This window comes from Dermacentor andersoni, chromosome 8 (genome assembly GCF_023375885.2).
Source record: "Dermacentor andersoni chromosome 8, qqDerAnde1_hic_scaffold, whole genome shotgun sequence".
Classification (NCBI taxonomy): Eukaryota; Metazoa; Arthropoda; class Arachnida; order Ixodida; family Ixodidae; genus Dermacentor; species Dermacentor andersoni.
In genome coordinates, this window is record NC_092821.1 from 34,958,861 (window position 1) to 34,973,238 (window position 14,378).

General features: G+C 47.6%; 1 pseudogene; it reads right to left on the minus strand.

Annotated features, from left to right (window-relative positions):
- Positions 1–4,694: 4,694 nt before the first annotated feature.
- Positions 4,695–6,326, minus strand: LOC126526496 (uncharacterized; annotated as a pseudogene).
- Positions 6,327–14,378: the final 8,052 nt, after the last annotated feature.

Sequence of the window (14,378 nt, forward strand, 5' to 3'; positions counted from 1 at the left end):
GTGTACAGTTTCCATGGGTGTGCGCCGCTCGGTAGGTGCCATCGTCGTCATACAGTCGTCGTCATCCCATTGTAATCTCGCCGCTTTCGTTAAACCGCCTTCGTCGTTCCATCGATGTCATTGTCTCTTCTCCATTCAATCGTGATCATGCTGACGTTAGACAATCGTGATTATGACGGCATTGTCTTGCGATCGTCGTCGTACACTCGCCGACACACGTTCGTTGTCATACCGTCGTCGTGATGCCTGCGTGGTCGTCTCATCATCGCCATTCCGGTTCTTGTCATCTGATTGTCGTCGTACCGTCGTCGTCACGCAGTCTTCGTCGGGTCACACTGTCGTCATACTGCCGTCGTCGTACGGTCATCATCACGGCATCATCGTCACACACTCGTCATCTCACAGTCCTCATTCCGTCGTCGTCACATTTTCGACGCTATATACTATCCTCACCATTTAACATTCGCCATGCTACTGCCGTTATGGCGTCGTCGTCGTACCACCTTGGGCTGCGCCTGTGTCAGCTTGGAAAGCCCGTGCGCACTCGTGCGTCCGAGAGGAGTGTAGTAGGCTAAGCGAGAACGCCGTAAAGCATCTTTCGCACGTACACGTCATGCAAAAAGCGGGGCCTTGAGACCCTCCAAGCGATCCGGTGAGCTCGAGCCCTGCAGCGAAAACGCCTGTCCCACACTACAGCCTAACGCTCGTATCCAGCTTCTCTGGACACAAGGGTTTAGTTCGCGTGAGTGCCACCACGTGGCGTACTGACCTTAAACTTTTCAAACTTCCCGCGGTGACGCGTGATGACGTCAACAACAACAACAACAACAAAAAAAGACTATCACTGCGCATTGAACTTCGCCACAATGCTTGTCCCGCCGGCGTTATCAGTGTCCTTGATAAAGCGTATTCGCTCGTCGCCTAGAAATTACTCGTCATCCTAAGACGATGAGCAAAACGTGAACAAGGTGAATGCAGGAGCCAACGTTTCGACAAGTGGACTTGTCTTCTTCAAGGCGACGTATGCTTTCCTCGCCACAGAAAGCATACGTCGCCTTGAAGAAAAGTCCACTTGTCGAAACGTTGGCTCCTGCATTCACCTTGTTCACATTTTGCTCATCGTCTTGAATCTCCATCTCCCGCATTTCCCGTATTTTCGTCATCCTAAGAGCGTTTAGTCGCTACGAGCAATGGTTGATTCTGGGCTTTTGATGCGGTTTTTTGTTTCTTCTTGTTTTTTTCTTTTCCTTTTGTTTTTTTTTTTTTTCATTCTACGGAGCAAAGAAGCTAGCCTAACCGTCAGAAGCACTTCGGGGCAGCCTTTCTTCAGTCGGCACACATTGTTAACGTCCGAACATCGCACAGCGTCTACTAGAAATGCCGTCGTGGACGGATTTTGATATTCCCCTATCGGAATTCGTTAAAGTGCACACAATTATTTCACTAGTGACTTTGCAATGCGTACTCATGGGCTACCGCCGCAGCTGCAAATCTAGATGTGCTTAAGTATTAAGACATATACATGGATATGTTGGTTTTTCACCTTGACACAAAAGTCACGACACAAGAGTTGAGCAAACTGTCCCTGTGTCGTCGCAGGGTGTGAGACCGGGCTAGTTGCTATTCCATGCTAAAGTGACTAGCGCAAGAGTGGACGCGGGACACTAAAGAGGCGACAAAGATAAGCGGAAACTTCCAACTGGGTGCTTGTCCTTGTAGCCTCTTTAGTGTTCGCGTAGACCGGGATGCGGTCTGATTGATTTAGATTGGAGTGACACGGTGATACGCACTCATTGCTCAAGCTCCCATGCTTTATTCCCGGTTGCCAACCGAGTACTCACATTTGGCTAAATGCTGTTAATAGACACTACATTACCCTCCTTGGGGAAAATGAAATGAATGCGGACACAATGTGATTAGGGAAACCATAAACGGAAAACAGTTCACTGTTGAAAAGTCGTGAATGTCTCCTACGAACAAACAGTCACAATGTCAGGTTGCGAAATCAGAAAGATGGCGTGGAGGCTTTCTGTTTCTCTTTGGGTAGCGCTCTCTTGGAGAACTCTGGTGCAATGCAGGTGGTGCAGGATCCGGCACTGAGGTGGGTAGAGGATATATGATGTCATCACAGTCAAATGATGTTCTGGCTGGTGCTTGTTTAAGGCCAGAGGCATCTTTGAAAAAAACTTGAGTTGCGTGTTATTACTCTATTTCCTCTCGATGCCTTGATTTGTGATCCATGAATGCTGACAATGGTATAAGGGTTTCGATCATAGTACGAAGTGAACTTGTCGTGTCTGTCTTGCTTGCACAAAACTCGCTGACCGACACAGAAGCGGTGTGGTTGAGCATGCCTTCGTGCATCAGCATGTTGTTTGTTGTATGCCCTTTTCTCGAGCACAGTTGTTTTGAACTTTGTTATGTCTTCCGTTTCCGAAGCAGCTTCAACATAGCAAGGCAGAAGATTTCTCACCGGTCTGCCAAACAGCAGTTCATACGGTGATCTTCCTGTAGTTAAGTGTCTTGAAGACCTGTATGACATCAGGAAAGTGTCGAGCTCTACTTTCCAATCTATGTTCTCAAGCTGACTAGTGTGAACATGCTTTTTCAATGTTCTCATGAACCGCTCAGCTTCGCCATTAGCTTGAGGCCACAAAGGTGTGATCCGATGATGCCGAAATCCTAATTCTTTTGCGAATGCAGCAAACTCTTTGCCTTGGAATGGTGGCCCATTGTCACTTTTTACCTGTGCAGGGATTCCAAACTGGCAAAACACTTGTCGTAAGGAGGGAAGCACATGGTTCGCACTTGTGGAGTGTATGACTTGTACCACTGGGTATCGTGAGAAGTCATCTAACACCACCATAGCGTACTTTCCATCTGGGAAGGGACCACAAAAGTCGACTGATACTTCTTCCCAGGGACCACTGGGCAGTTCCGTCATGGCAAGTGGTTCTTGCTTTGCTTGGGGAACAGCTGCTTGACATGGTAGGCAGCTTTTAATCAAAGTGTGCACGAGTTTATCCATGCCTGGGAACCACACTTTTTCTCTTAACATTTGTTTTGTTTTCACAATCCCTTGATGGCCCTTGTGAGCAAGCAGCACTGCTTGTTTCTGCAGAGTAGCGGGAAGAACTAGGCGTGTTCCTCGAAGGACGATGCCCTCGGGCGTTGTTGTTAGTTCTGTTTTTATGGATGCAAATGGCTTCAGTTCAGCTGAGACCCAGCTGGCGAGTGTGGGGTGCTGGATAGCACTGATAAGTGACTGTAGCTGCTGGTCTGCTTTCGTTGCATCAGCGACTTCTTGAACCGAGAAGGCCTTTGGGATGTTGTGGCGCTGGATAAAGTTGACATACTCATTAGGTACTTTGTCGATGCGGGCACACATTTTCGTTTCAGGAATTGGATGCCTGGAAAGGTAATCGGAAGGGTTACTACTTCCTGCAGTGTGTTGTACAACAAACTTGTACTATTGAATGCGTAGAGCAAGGTGCTCAATGCGGGCAGATGGTGATGATCTTGGGTTTCCCAGTATGCTCACTAAAGGCTTGTGATCAGTCAGCAAAAGGAAGTTGACTCCACAAAGGTAAAGACGGAAGTGCTCCATGGCCCATACAGCTGCGAGCATCTCACGTTCAATTTGGGAGTAGCGACTTTCAACTGGTGTAAGCGCTCTACTTGCATAAGCTATCACTGCAATGTTTTCACTGTCACGCTGTGTAAGGATAGCACCCAGTCCATGTGGACTTGCATCTACCACCAATTCTGTCGGTTTGGATGGGTCAAAGTAAGCAAGGGTGGAGGCATCGGACATGGCTTGCTTTAGGCTCTCAAGAGCATTTTGCTGTCGTTTTGTCCACTCCCAGACAACATTCTTCAGTGTCAGTTCACGTAAAGGCTGTGTGAGGTCAGCAAGATTTTTCAGAAATCTGCCTGAATAGTTTATCATTCCTAGCAGGCTCTTCACTTCTTGTGGTGATTCCGGTGTTTTAATCTGTAGGAAGGCTGCTATCTTCTTAGGATCAGGACGAACGCCATCAGCTGAAAAATGAAGTCCAAAGAAGTTCAGTTCACGTTGATGAAAGTGACACTTCTTTTCATTCAGTGTCAATCCAGCTTCTTGGAGTCGCTGCAGAACGGCTTCCAAGGACAAGTCGGGCTCCTGTTTGGTTTGCCCAAAAACAAGAATATCATCACTAACATTCAGAACATTGGGGATGCCATTGAGCACTTGGCGTATGGTGTTCTGAAAAATTTCAGCTGCACTGCTGATGCCGAAGTTCAGTCGTTTGTAGCGAAACAAGCCAACATGTGTTGAGAACGTGGTGAGTTGCCTTGAGGAAGGGTCAAGTTCCAACTGATGATATACATTCTTTAAGTCAAGATTGGAGAACATTGTTGCTCCATTTAAGGCAACAATGATGTCATCCACTGTTGGGCACAAATGTCGTTCCCGTTGAATGGCAGTGTTCACAACACGCATGTCAATGCAGATTCGAATTTCATCAGGCTGATGCGGTTTAGGCACAATAACCACAGGGGACACCCACGGTGTAGGTCCTATGGCTGGCTCAATGATGTCTTCTGACAGGAGGCGTTCAAGTTCTTTCTCTGTGGCGTCACGTAAGGCAAACGAAATACGCCTGTGTGGTTGTGCAACCGGTGGGACAGTGTCGGCCACAAAAAGATGAATGTGGTGGTTTTTGAGTTTTCCAACTCCACTAAACAACTTGGGGAATGCTTCCACGATTGACTTGTCACCTTGATGCTCATTAACTTGGTATGTGATCTGGACAAGCCCCCGGTTGGATGCTGCTGTGAAGCTTAAGAGTGGTGCACAGTTTCCTCGAATGACAAAGATGTCTTCTTCAATGCAGTTATCTTTGTATCTCATTGTGACGGAGACTTTGCCTAGAAGTTCAAGCGGAGATGTTGCTTTGTATGGGAACACTCTGACGGATGTTTCCTGAAGTTTCACCTTTAGCCGATAGCTCTCAAAGTCATTTTCGCCAACAATTGACACTGTTGCACCTGTGTCGATTATGAAAGTGACCGGCACATTGTTGACAGTGACAATAACTTTTGGAGATGGGCCTGTCTGAGGTGAGGTCATGGCAACGAAAACATACTCGTCACTGCTTGAACTGGTGTCACGGGTGGCAGCACATTCTTTGGCACTAGAACTCTTCTTACTGCAGACTGTCTGATTCATGTTTGGACCATTGTCACAGTCCACTGCTTGTACCATTTGTCTCGTTGAACGACAGAATCGTGCAAAGTGACCAACCTTGTTACATGCCCTGCATGTCTTGCCCCATGCAGCACAACTTGATCGTCCGCCTTGGTGAGGCCACTTGCCACCGCAGTTGCGACAATCTGCTGATGAGACACGAGGTCGTTGCGGTGCATAGGTTTGTCGTGGCATCTGTCGGCTGTTTCTTTGGTGTTGGCCACGGTGCTGTCCTTCCTTGCGCACTGCGAGCACCGCCGCATTGTTATCGACGTTCTTTTCGATTTCGGATACGTCCCGTTCGACATCCTCGAGCATTCTTCCTTGTTTAAGTAAGTCTGGTAAAGTGAGGGAATGAAGCATTGCGTATTTGCGAAGGCGAGACGACGTTGTGGCGAGGATTATTTGGTTCTGGACTTCAGCGTCGACGTTCTCGAAGTTACAGTGGCGAGAGAGCTGCCGGAGGCGCGCGTAGAAGGCGTCCAGTGGCTCACCAACGTTTTGCTGGGCTTGGCGAAATTTGTAGATCGCAAATGTCGAGTTCACTCGCGGGGCGAAGTATGCACTCAGTTTCGCTCGTGCGGCATCGTATTCTGGCGTCGATGGGCTCTGCGTGGTCTGGGTCGTGCTTGTAGCTGTTGTAGCTTGTGTAGGGCAGTCGGGGAGGGAGCGAAATATGTCGTAGACTTCCTCGCCGACGTAGTGGAGGAGGAGCGCTTTCTTGCGTGCATCTGCCGTGATATCACACGCTAAAAGAAAGTTCTCGAACCTTTCTATCCACTTGGTCCATTCGTGACCAGTATTGTTGGCGTCTGTGGCGCGAAGGTCGAAACTTGGGAAGGGAGGGAGCGCGTATGCCATGGCTGCGATTGTCGGTTGCCGCTTGCTGCTGAGGGATGATACGACGGAATGACTTGGTTTGGCACTCACATGGGACCAAATAACACTTCTGACACCATTTTAGTGTTCGCGTAGACCGGGATGCGGTCTGATTGATTTAGATTGGAGTGACACGGTGATACGCACTCATTGCTCAAGCTCCCATGCTTTATTCCCGGTTGCCAACCGAGTACTCACATTTGGCTAAATGCTGTTAATAGACACTACAGCCTCTTTAGTGTCCCCTGTCCACTCTTGCGCTAGTCACTTCAGTCTGTGTCGTCGTCCGTTAGCATGCTATGGCCGAAGCTGCTCGCAATATTACGTCACATTTACTGGCCACCCGGCCAGGTACACCCTTGGGTACGACATATACAGTATTTGCAGTTAGTTTCCAAAGTAGTCTTCTATGGCGATTATCCACGTGCGTGAAGCAAGGACGCTATTTAAAATTATTGTGCAGTAATATATGCGGGATTTGTATGTTCTCCACATTCTCTACCATGTTGCCATTCCGCCTTTATTATATAGCCGCAATGTAGACTAGCAGCTATCGAACGCCATAAAGGCTATCCACATACTCAAAGACCTCGCGCACAACGCCTGACACTTAATTGTATTCAAGAGTTGTTCGACTGCCCAGGACATCCTTAACGAATGTTACATAACATATGAGGTTTTACTTGCCAAAACCGCGATTTCATTATGAGGCAAGCCGTAGTGGAGGATTCGGTAATAATTTAGACCGCTTGGGATTTTTTAACGTGCGCCTAACGCTAAGTACGCGGGTTTTACGCATTTCACACCCATTGAAATACGGCTGTCGTGGTTGGGATTCGATCCCGAGACCTCGTGATTAGCAGCCGAACCCTATAAAAGCTAAGCAACTAGGGAGGGGAAGGAATGTTGGCAGTAGGAGGAAGGTGACAGCCGGCACGTGAGACAATTTGTTCCCATCCTCATTGGGCGAGAATCGGTACCATCTGTCGAAGAATGACACCGTAGAATGCATTGTATTCTATGTGACGGAGTCCGCGTCCAATATTTCAGACCCGAATCATACTGTAACTACTGAAGACCAGGCATCTCGCTAATACGTGCAGTCGCTTGACAGCTGCCGAGCGCTGGCGTCGGTCACAGGACCTACTTGACCTTTGTTCAACACTTGCCGACATTCTCGCCTTATTTCGCACCATTGCGTTTCAGCTGAACTGCTTCAACTACCAATTTATTTGCGCCAAAATTTGGCCACCCTGTCAACGTTATGGTTTCTCATATTTAAGTCATCTTTTATATTTAGGGTAATGCTGTCCTGAAATTTCCAGCAGTTTCACCTTTCCCAAAATGGCCGCATTTTTGTCGGCCTCTGTTCATATTTTGGAGGATTTTTAATAGACGTGGAAACCATTGCATGGCCCCCTGACCAAGCTGCTCAAAAAGTCATTTTATATCTCTAAGGTCTTGTGCAAGCTTCTGCCTTCTTGCCGTTGATCAACATCCTGATTTCCCTGTCAACTGTATCCCATTTTGACGACTCCAATCCCACGGAAGTTGGCAACGATATTATGTCCATGGGATTAAAGCCATATAAATCAATTCTACTGTGGATACGACAGCCGCTTTTTCTCATTGTGAATGGAAATATTGCGTTAATGAGCGCCATTCTTAAGCATTTAAATTGATAGTAAAAAAATTATGCGGATTACATGTATGTGCGAATCGATGTAAGCAAAGCTTTCTGTGTTTGTTGTCATTGTCATACGTAATCTCCACAAAGTAGACAGGCACTCTCTAATGAAATGCTGTCAATGCCTGATTACGCCTGCCATTGTGATGCAAATAAACGGAACTTCAACAGATTTTCTCAGAAATAAACGCTGAATGAAATGCTGACGTCATCCTAAACAAGATCAGCAAGCGCCGTAGTGCTTGATCTTATGATGTCCCTATTCGTAAGCTTATATTCGTGATCTTTATTTTTTTTTTTGGGGGGGGGGTGATGTGCCCTTGTACCCTAGAAATGTCCCTCGGACGTCTCTGATGTGCTCGTTTTTATTCTCAAGTACCCAATGAAAACTCTCATCGCTGCAACTTCATGATGTCCTGGAGGCAGGCCACTATGGCGTGTCGCGCAAGTATGACCACGCTGATTCATTTGGGTTGACATATACTATTTTGTGCGTCATACTTCGCCACATTAATTTTTCAAACTATGCTAGAGCTCGAAAACGGCGGCCAACTCACTACGTCCCTTTCCTCTGTTTACTTCCGCAAAGTGTGTGTTTATTGCTGTGGTTACCAAATACGCCCAGCGGTATGCTACCACTCAAGCCTTTCTGGCGGCTGAGCAACTGAAGTCGCAGGCTTTATTCAACATGGCGTCGACGTTCAATATGGCTATCCTCAATTACTTTTCGCGGACTTCGCTCACCGCCTTCTCTCCAGTGTCATCTCTTACATTACTCGCTCCTGCTAGACACAACACAAACACGTAACGACCTTCATGAAGTATCAACAACACGCTAGTTGACATGCTGTCGATGTATATTTCCGCTGAGCACCGGGATTGGAGCGTGGTCCTGTCTATGGTGACATTATCCGTCTACAGCCTCGCTCAACAACACCGCTCGTTACGCATCACGTTTTTTTTTTTGTCGACAAGAGCATAGTGTATTTCCTCTGAATGTGCTTTCGGCTTTAGGTGTGACCTTGCACGCTCGCTCATTCTGTTACGTTGACGGCGACCGTTGTTGTCAGGCTGCCGCCTCATTCTGCGCTTCGCAGTCACTAGAGAGCACAGTAAGCTGTCTTCACAAACAAACCACCGGGATTCAAGCCCATCTCCCAAATGCACCATCTTGCATTTGGGAGATGGGCACGCTAACCATTACGCTATCACCTGCCTCCACCAATTTCTGTTTAGCTGCCTTCCCACTTCACGTTTTTACCGAAGACGCAGGCAGAACGGATGCAGAAACGAAAAAAAAAGAAGAAGTAAAGATTGCTTGAGCCGCCAGATGACACATGACCTTAACTTTGGCAGGTTATTCTCATTAACGCGCATGTAGGCTTGCGGCTGCGTTCAGATTGTGGGTAGCCTTAGCTTAAATTTGCTTTCACCGACTCTTTTCAGCTAGAACTGAAACGCCAGACAAAAATGAGACCTGCCGTTGAATATTTTTTTCTTGTTTTCTAGGTTTAAACCAAAAACGTTCATTTACACAAATAGGGATTTTTTAAAGAAATGGCATAAGGATACTATATTTCGAGGTCATGTCGTTGTGTCAATACGGGCCGGCACCACGTATCGACGAAAGGGCATCACAATGCCGATGCACGTGGCAGGCTACTGAGTGAAGAAAACAGGAAACGACTGTTTTTCAGTTCTAGCAACATATTGTACACAAAACACAAGGTACCCACCACCATGACATTTTATTTTTGACAACAGCGACACACAATGGCGGACTGCTATACTTCCTAAAGGGGTTTCATTTTATTTTTTCATAGCACAACCGCAAGCACAGGTTGCGTCGCGCGTGTACCGCAGCCACGTACTGTGGCCGCGCTCCTTTTCTTCTAACAATGTGGCCCCCGGCGGCTTCACGCGCTCCCGTAGGTGGCGGATTGGACTGTCACTCCAGAAGTTTAAATACATAACCGCTTTGCATAGAAACGACGGCATGACTGTTAACACATTGTTGGCTTGGATATGTTTGGCACGAGGCCCAAGACCCTGTCTTCTAACGCGTTCTTACGTTTGCGTTCGCGTCTCTGTCTTGAAGGGACGCGTACCGTAATATGCTGCAATGGTGCTTGCGTTGAGTGTATGTAAAGCGAAAAACGCGGTTCTAAAATGTCTGTTCACTAACTTGTGCAGTAAACTCATGTTTATAGTATTCGCGCAGTATAGTAGTAGTATAGTAAGAGTCACGAGTATGGCATCCGTAACCGCAAGCGTCACGTTATGGTCGTAACTTGTCGGGCAGCGTAGTTGTAATCCACAGATCCTGCCACTAAGGAATACGTGGCTAGGCATGGCTGATGAATAAGTAATTGCGAAGATTGGTTTTCAGTAAAGGTTTGTTACCAAGAACGGCGGGAGCTTATACTGCCGCAAAGTACGGATGCTGGGCGGTGACTCCAATCATTTACTCGGCACATCACACATCTACACTGGAATTCAACTGGTTTCGCCAACTCTTGCTTACATTCTATCGCCCCTAAGCTGAAGCGTAGAGTGCTCGGAAAACCTTACGTCATCAGGGAAGGGAGACATGGGACACAAAGCCAAGAATGGGCCGATGCTTAGATACAGTGCTGGTGACATATGCGGAAAAGTTGAGAGAAGAGCTAAATGTTACACCCAGAATGGGAAGGGCCCGAACCGTCTTTATAGAGGTGCCTCCAAGGAAGTAGGTTGGACGTGCAGCAGCTTTGTTGTGGCTGATACACATGGCAGCACTTCTTGCAGTGCTACTACAAAGTTTGTTATTGTAGGCCCAGTCGTTCACCTTTACGGAATGTATGTATTGCAAGCACATATGCTGTGCATCGGCATATTGTTGTTGTGGAAGTGTTAACTTGTTAATCAAACACATTCTGCGCAGATGCATTAGTAACTTGGTTTTGAGTAGATCATTGTCCTGACTACAATTTATAGTATTGCAGTAAGAAACATTTTAGTAGAAGCTGAAGGGATTCCAGCAGTTTAAGCATACCGACCGCACTCACACAATGCACTCACACCAGCTACGTACACTTTCCATAAATAAAAAGTGAGATAAAAATCAATTACAGTTTCATTGACTGAGTACTTGCTGCTTCTGAAGCAGGCATCGAAGCAATCCTGGTATACGCTGCTACATGCATATGTCTTGCATGATGCAGGTCCTGCTATGCACTGCACACGGGGCACACGTTGCAAACAGATTTCTTTTTGCAGTTCTCAAGTATAAGGACACACTGACTCAAACATGACTGCGTTGTCACGTATGCTTCAGTGCGTCAGTGTTCTTGATTGCTACACGAGCGATTTATCTCCAACTAGCCCAAAACACGGATGCACTTGAAAGAAGTGAGTGAAGGAGCACAGTGAACTTGTACTGAACTGGATTCACATGCCGAATAGAAGAGCGCAGTGTCAGCTGAAACGGGCGGCACGGCTGATAATTAAGTACTTCCCATAGTTCGGCTACTAGTGTCTTTCGCTTTCGGAAGTTATCTTTGCCACTGGAAACAGCGCAGAGCTTGCCCGTTAAATTTGAGTCACCCGACACCACACGGAACACGCCGCGGTTGACCAACCCAACTTCCACACGGTTCATTCACCACATCACACATCACACGACGTCAGGAGTGCCATATTTTAAATCAATGCAGCACCAAACGGACCTGAAAATTAATTTCCTTCGACAGAGTTTCTCAGCTGGGTTCCTTCACTCGCCAGTTACGAACTCGATGGACGCGCTAGGCCTACGCGTAACGTAAACAACATCGGCGATAGGCGAGTGCTGATTGTCCAGACTTCGGGAGCTCGTAAACATGTCTCCATTCGTTTTGAGCACAACAAAATACATATACAACAAGCACAGACGTTGCGGCAATCGTGATTCGGTTGGCTGTTTTAGCTGACCATCGTACCGAGCCCGGCGGAACCCAGTGGGCAGTGGATTAGTCGGCGTCGTTCGAAGTCGCTTCGGATCCACGTCGCGCTGCCACAGCCCACGGTCGTCGGTCGGTCGGTCGTGTCGTAGTCGGCCTCCTATTACAACACTGTCTTTCAGGAACACTGTCGCGCGCGTCGTGCGCCCAAAGAACTCGGACGATCGTTGGTGCCGGCGCCTTCGCATGGGCGGCCATCATAGGCATATATAGCAGCTGGAGGATTCGCAGCCTCCGATTGGTTGACGCTTGCGACGCGTCGCAGCCTCTCATTGGTGCCACGCCGGCGCAGCGTCGCCTTCGGCAAACTTCTAGCATCGGCAGTAGACATAATCGCTGCGCGTCGTCACGCTGCGCCGTGTTCCCGACCGACGCTTTTGACGCTTCGGCGCGTGCCGAAGCTTCCCGAGGCGTGCCAGTGGTTGGGGCTTAAAAGATCCTGTCCCCAGGCACCTAGGATCAGGTCACGTGAGGGATTTTTATACGACAGTTAGACGCACGCCGCCTGACCCCCGTGCATGGCTTGCCCCGTGCCTCGCGCGCGACAGGAGAGGGCACGCTTCCGGCCCGCCTTTCTCGCTCGCACACGCGAGATTGAGCAGCATTCGCCGGCTCACCCTCGCGTGCTGTCACTCGCACAGCATATGGCGCCCTATGACAGTTTTATCGCCGTTGGACTTAATACGGAGCCTGACGGCGACGGCAGCAATGCGCCTGGAGTGTCCATATAATAGCTATCGCAATAGTAATGGAGTTTATGGGTGCAAAGCGCGCCAAGGAGGTAAAATGCCGAGTAATGTTCTAGGAGATGGGCTTTAGCAGCTGGAATGCATACGCACGGCGTGTTGATGCTGGAAACGAGGCAGAGCGCGTCGCCATTCGCCGCTACGATGCAGACGTGTCCTGACCCGTGGTCGGCGGTCGAGGACTGAGGGGAGCCGTAGTACCCGGGATCACTGTGCGCCGACTCCGTGATGTTGCTTATCGCGACACTCTGGGACACTGTGGGGTTCGCCAGCTCCCGAAGTGCCTTTTCCAAGGACTGCGCTCGCGCGACAACAGCCAGACTATATTGCTCGATGTATGTGCAAGCCTCTAACCTCGAAAGAGCCCTGTTCACGGGATGCGCGAAGGAACAAAACTTGGTGTGCATTGTCGCATTTGCGCGTGCGTTCCACTGTGTCGGAGCCCAAAATTCTCAAATGCAAAGATTCCACTGCCGGAGTGCTGATTGAAGCGCTTTATATCGCCTGCAAATGTGACGCATGCACGAGCGACATGTTAATTGTATTTATTTATTTATTTATTTATTTATTAGTACCTGGGGGTATTACATGGGGGGGTGGAATTTCAGCAGTACATTCCTTCTATGGATGATCTGAATGACGATGAGTCGATCTGATCAACGATGGCGTTTGGCAGGTCATTCCAGTCCCTTGCTGTATGGACGAAAAATGATGACAGATGCGCAGAAGTGCGAGCAGGGGGCGGGTAGACGGCCTTCCCGTGGTTTGTGCGACTTGGAATGCGATGGGCGGGACTGATAATGGAATTCAGAGTTGGATGATAAAAGAATTTATGAAACACACACAATCTGGAAATTTTTCGGCGGTTCGCTAAAGTTGTGAGATGAGCATTACGTTTTAGTTCAGTTACACTTACATGATAGGAAGAGGCGGAGAAATGAAACGAGCTGAGCGATTTTGTACAGATTCAAGACTAATGGAAAGGTTATTTTGATGAGGGTCCCAGATCGCGCATGCATATTCTAATTTGGGGCGGATAAGTGTTAAGTAAGCAAGGGATTTCACTGATGGGGGTGCTAGTCGCAGGGTTCGTCGAAAGTAACCAAGGACGCGATTTGCCTCGTTAGTAACCTGTGAAATATGAGAAGGCCAATTTAGATCAGATGTCAAATGAATGCCTAAATACTTGTAAGTTGATACTGAAGCAATTTCTGCATTCCCGATTAGGTATCTTGAATATGGTTGTGAGTGACGTCGGTGGAATGATAGCAGATATGTTTTTTTTTTCACATTTAAGGACATTAGCCATGAATTACTCCAGGTTAGTACGTGTTGAATGTCAGACTGAAGAAACAAAATGTCATCGGTGTTAGTAATAGGCCGGTAGATAACGCAGTCATCAGCGAATATGCGGATGTTAGAACATATGTTAGCAGGCAAATCATTAATATATATGAGAAAAGGAAGGGGGCCCAAGACGGTGCCCTGAGGTACCCCAGATATAACAGAGGAATAAGAAGATGAACATTTATTAGCAAAGACACACTGCTGCCGATTAGTGAGAAAGCTGTATATCCAATTAAAAACATGTTCGTTAAGATTGAGACGAGAAAGTTTTAGGAATAGTCGTTTGTGAGGAACTTTGTCAAAAGCTTTTTCAATATCGAGGAAGAGGGCGTCAGTAGGAATGTTAAGGTCAATGCTAGAGCTAAGGTCGTTAATAAAGAGGGCTAACTGTGTTTCGCAAGGCAAACCTTTTAAATAGCCATGCTGGTTAGGGTGGGAGAAGTTGACGGATACTAGAAATTTTATAATTTGAGAGAAAATTATATGTTCCATTAGTTTAGAAGTGATACATG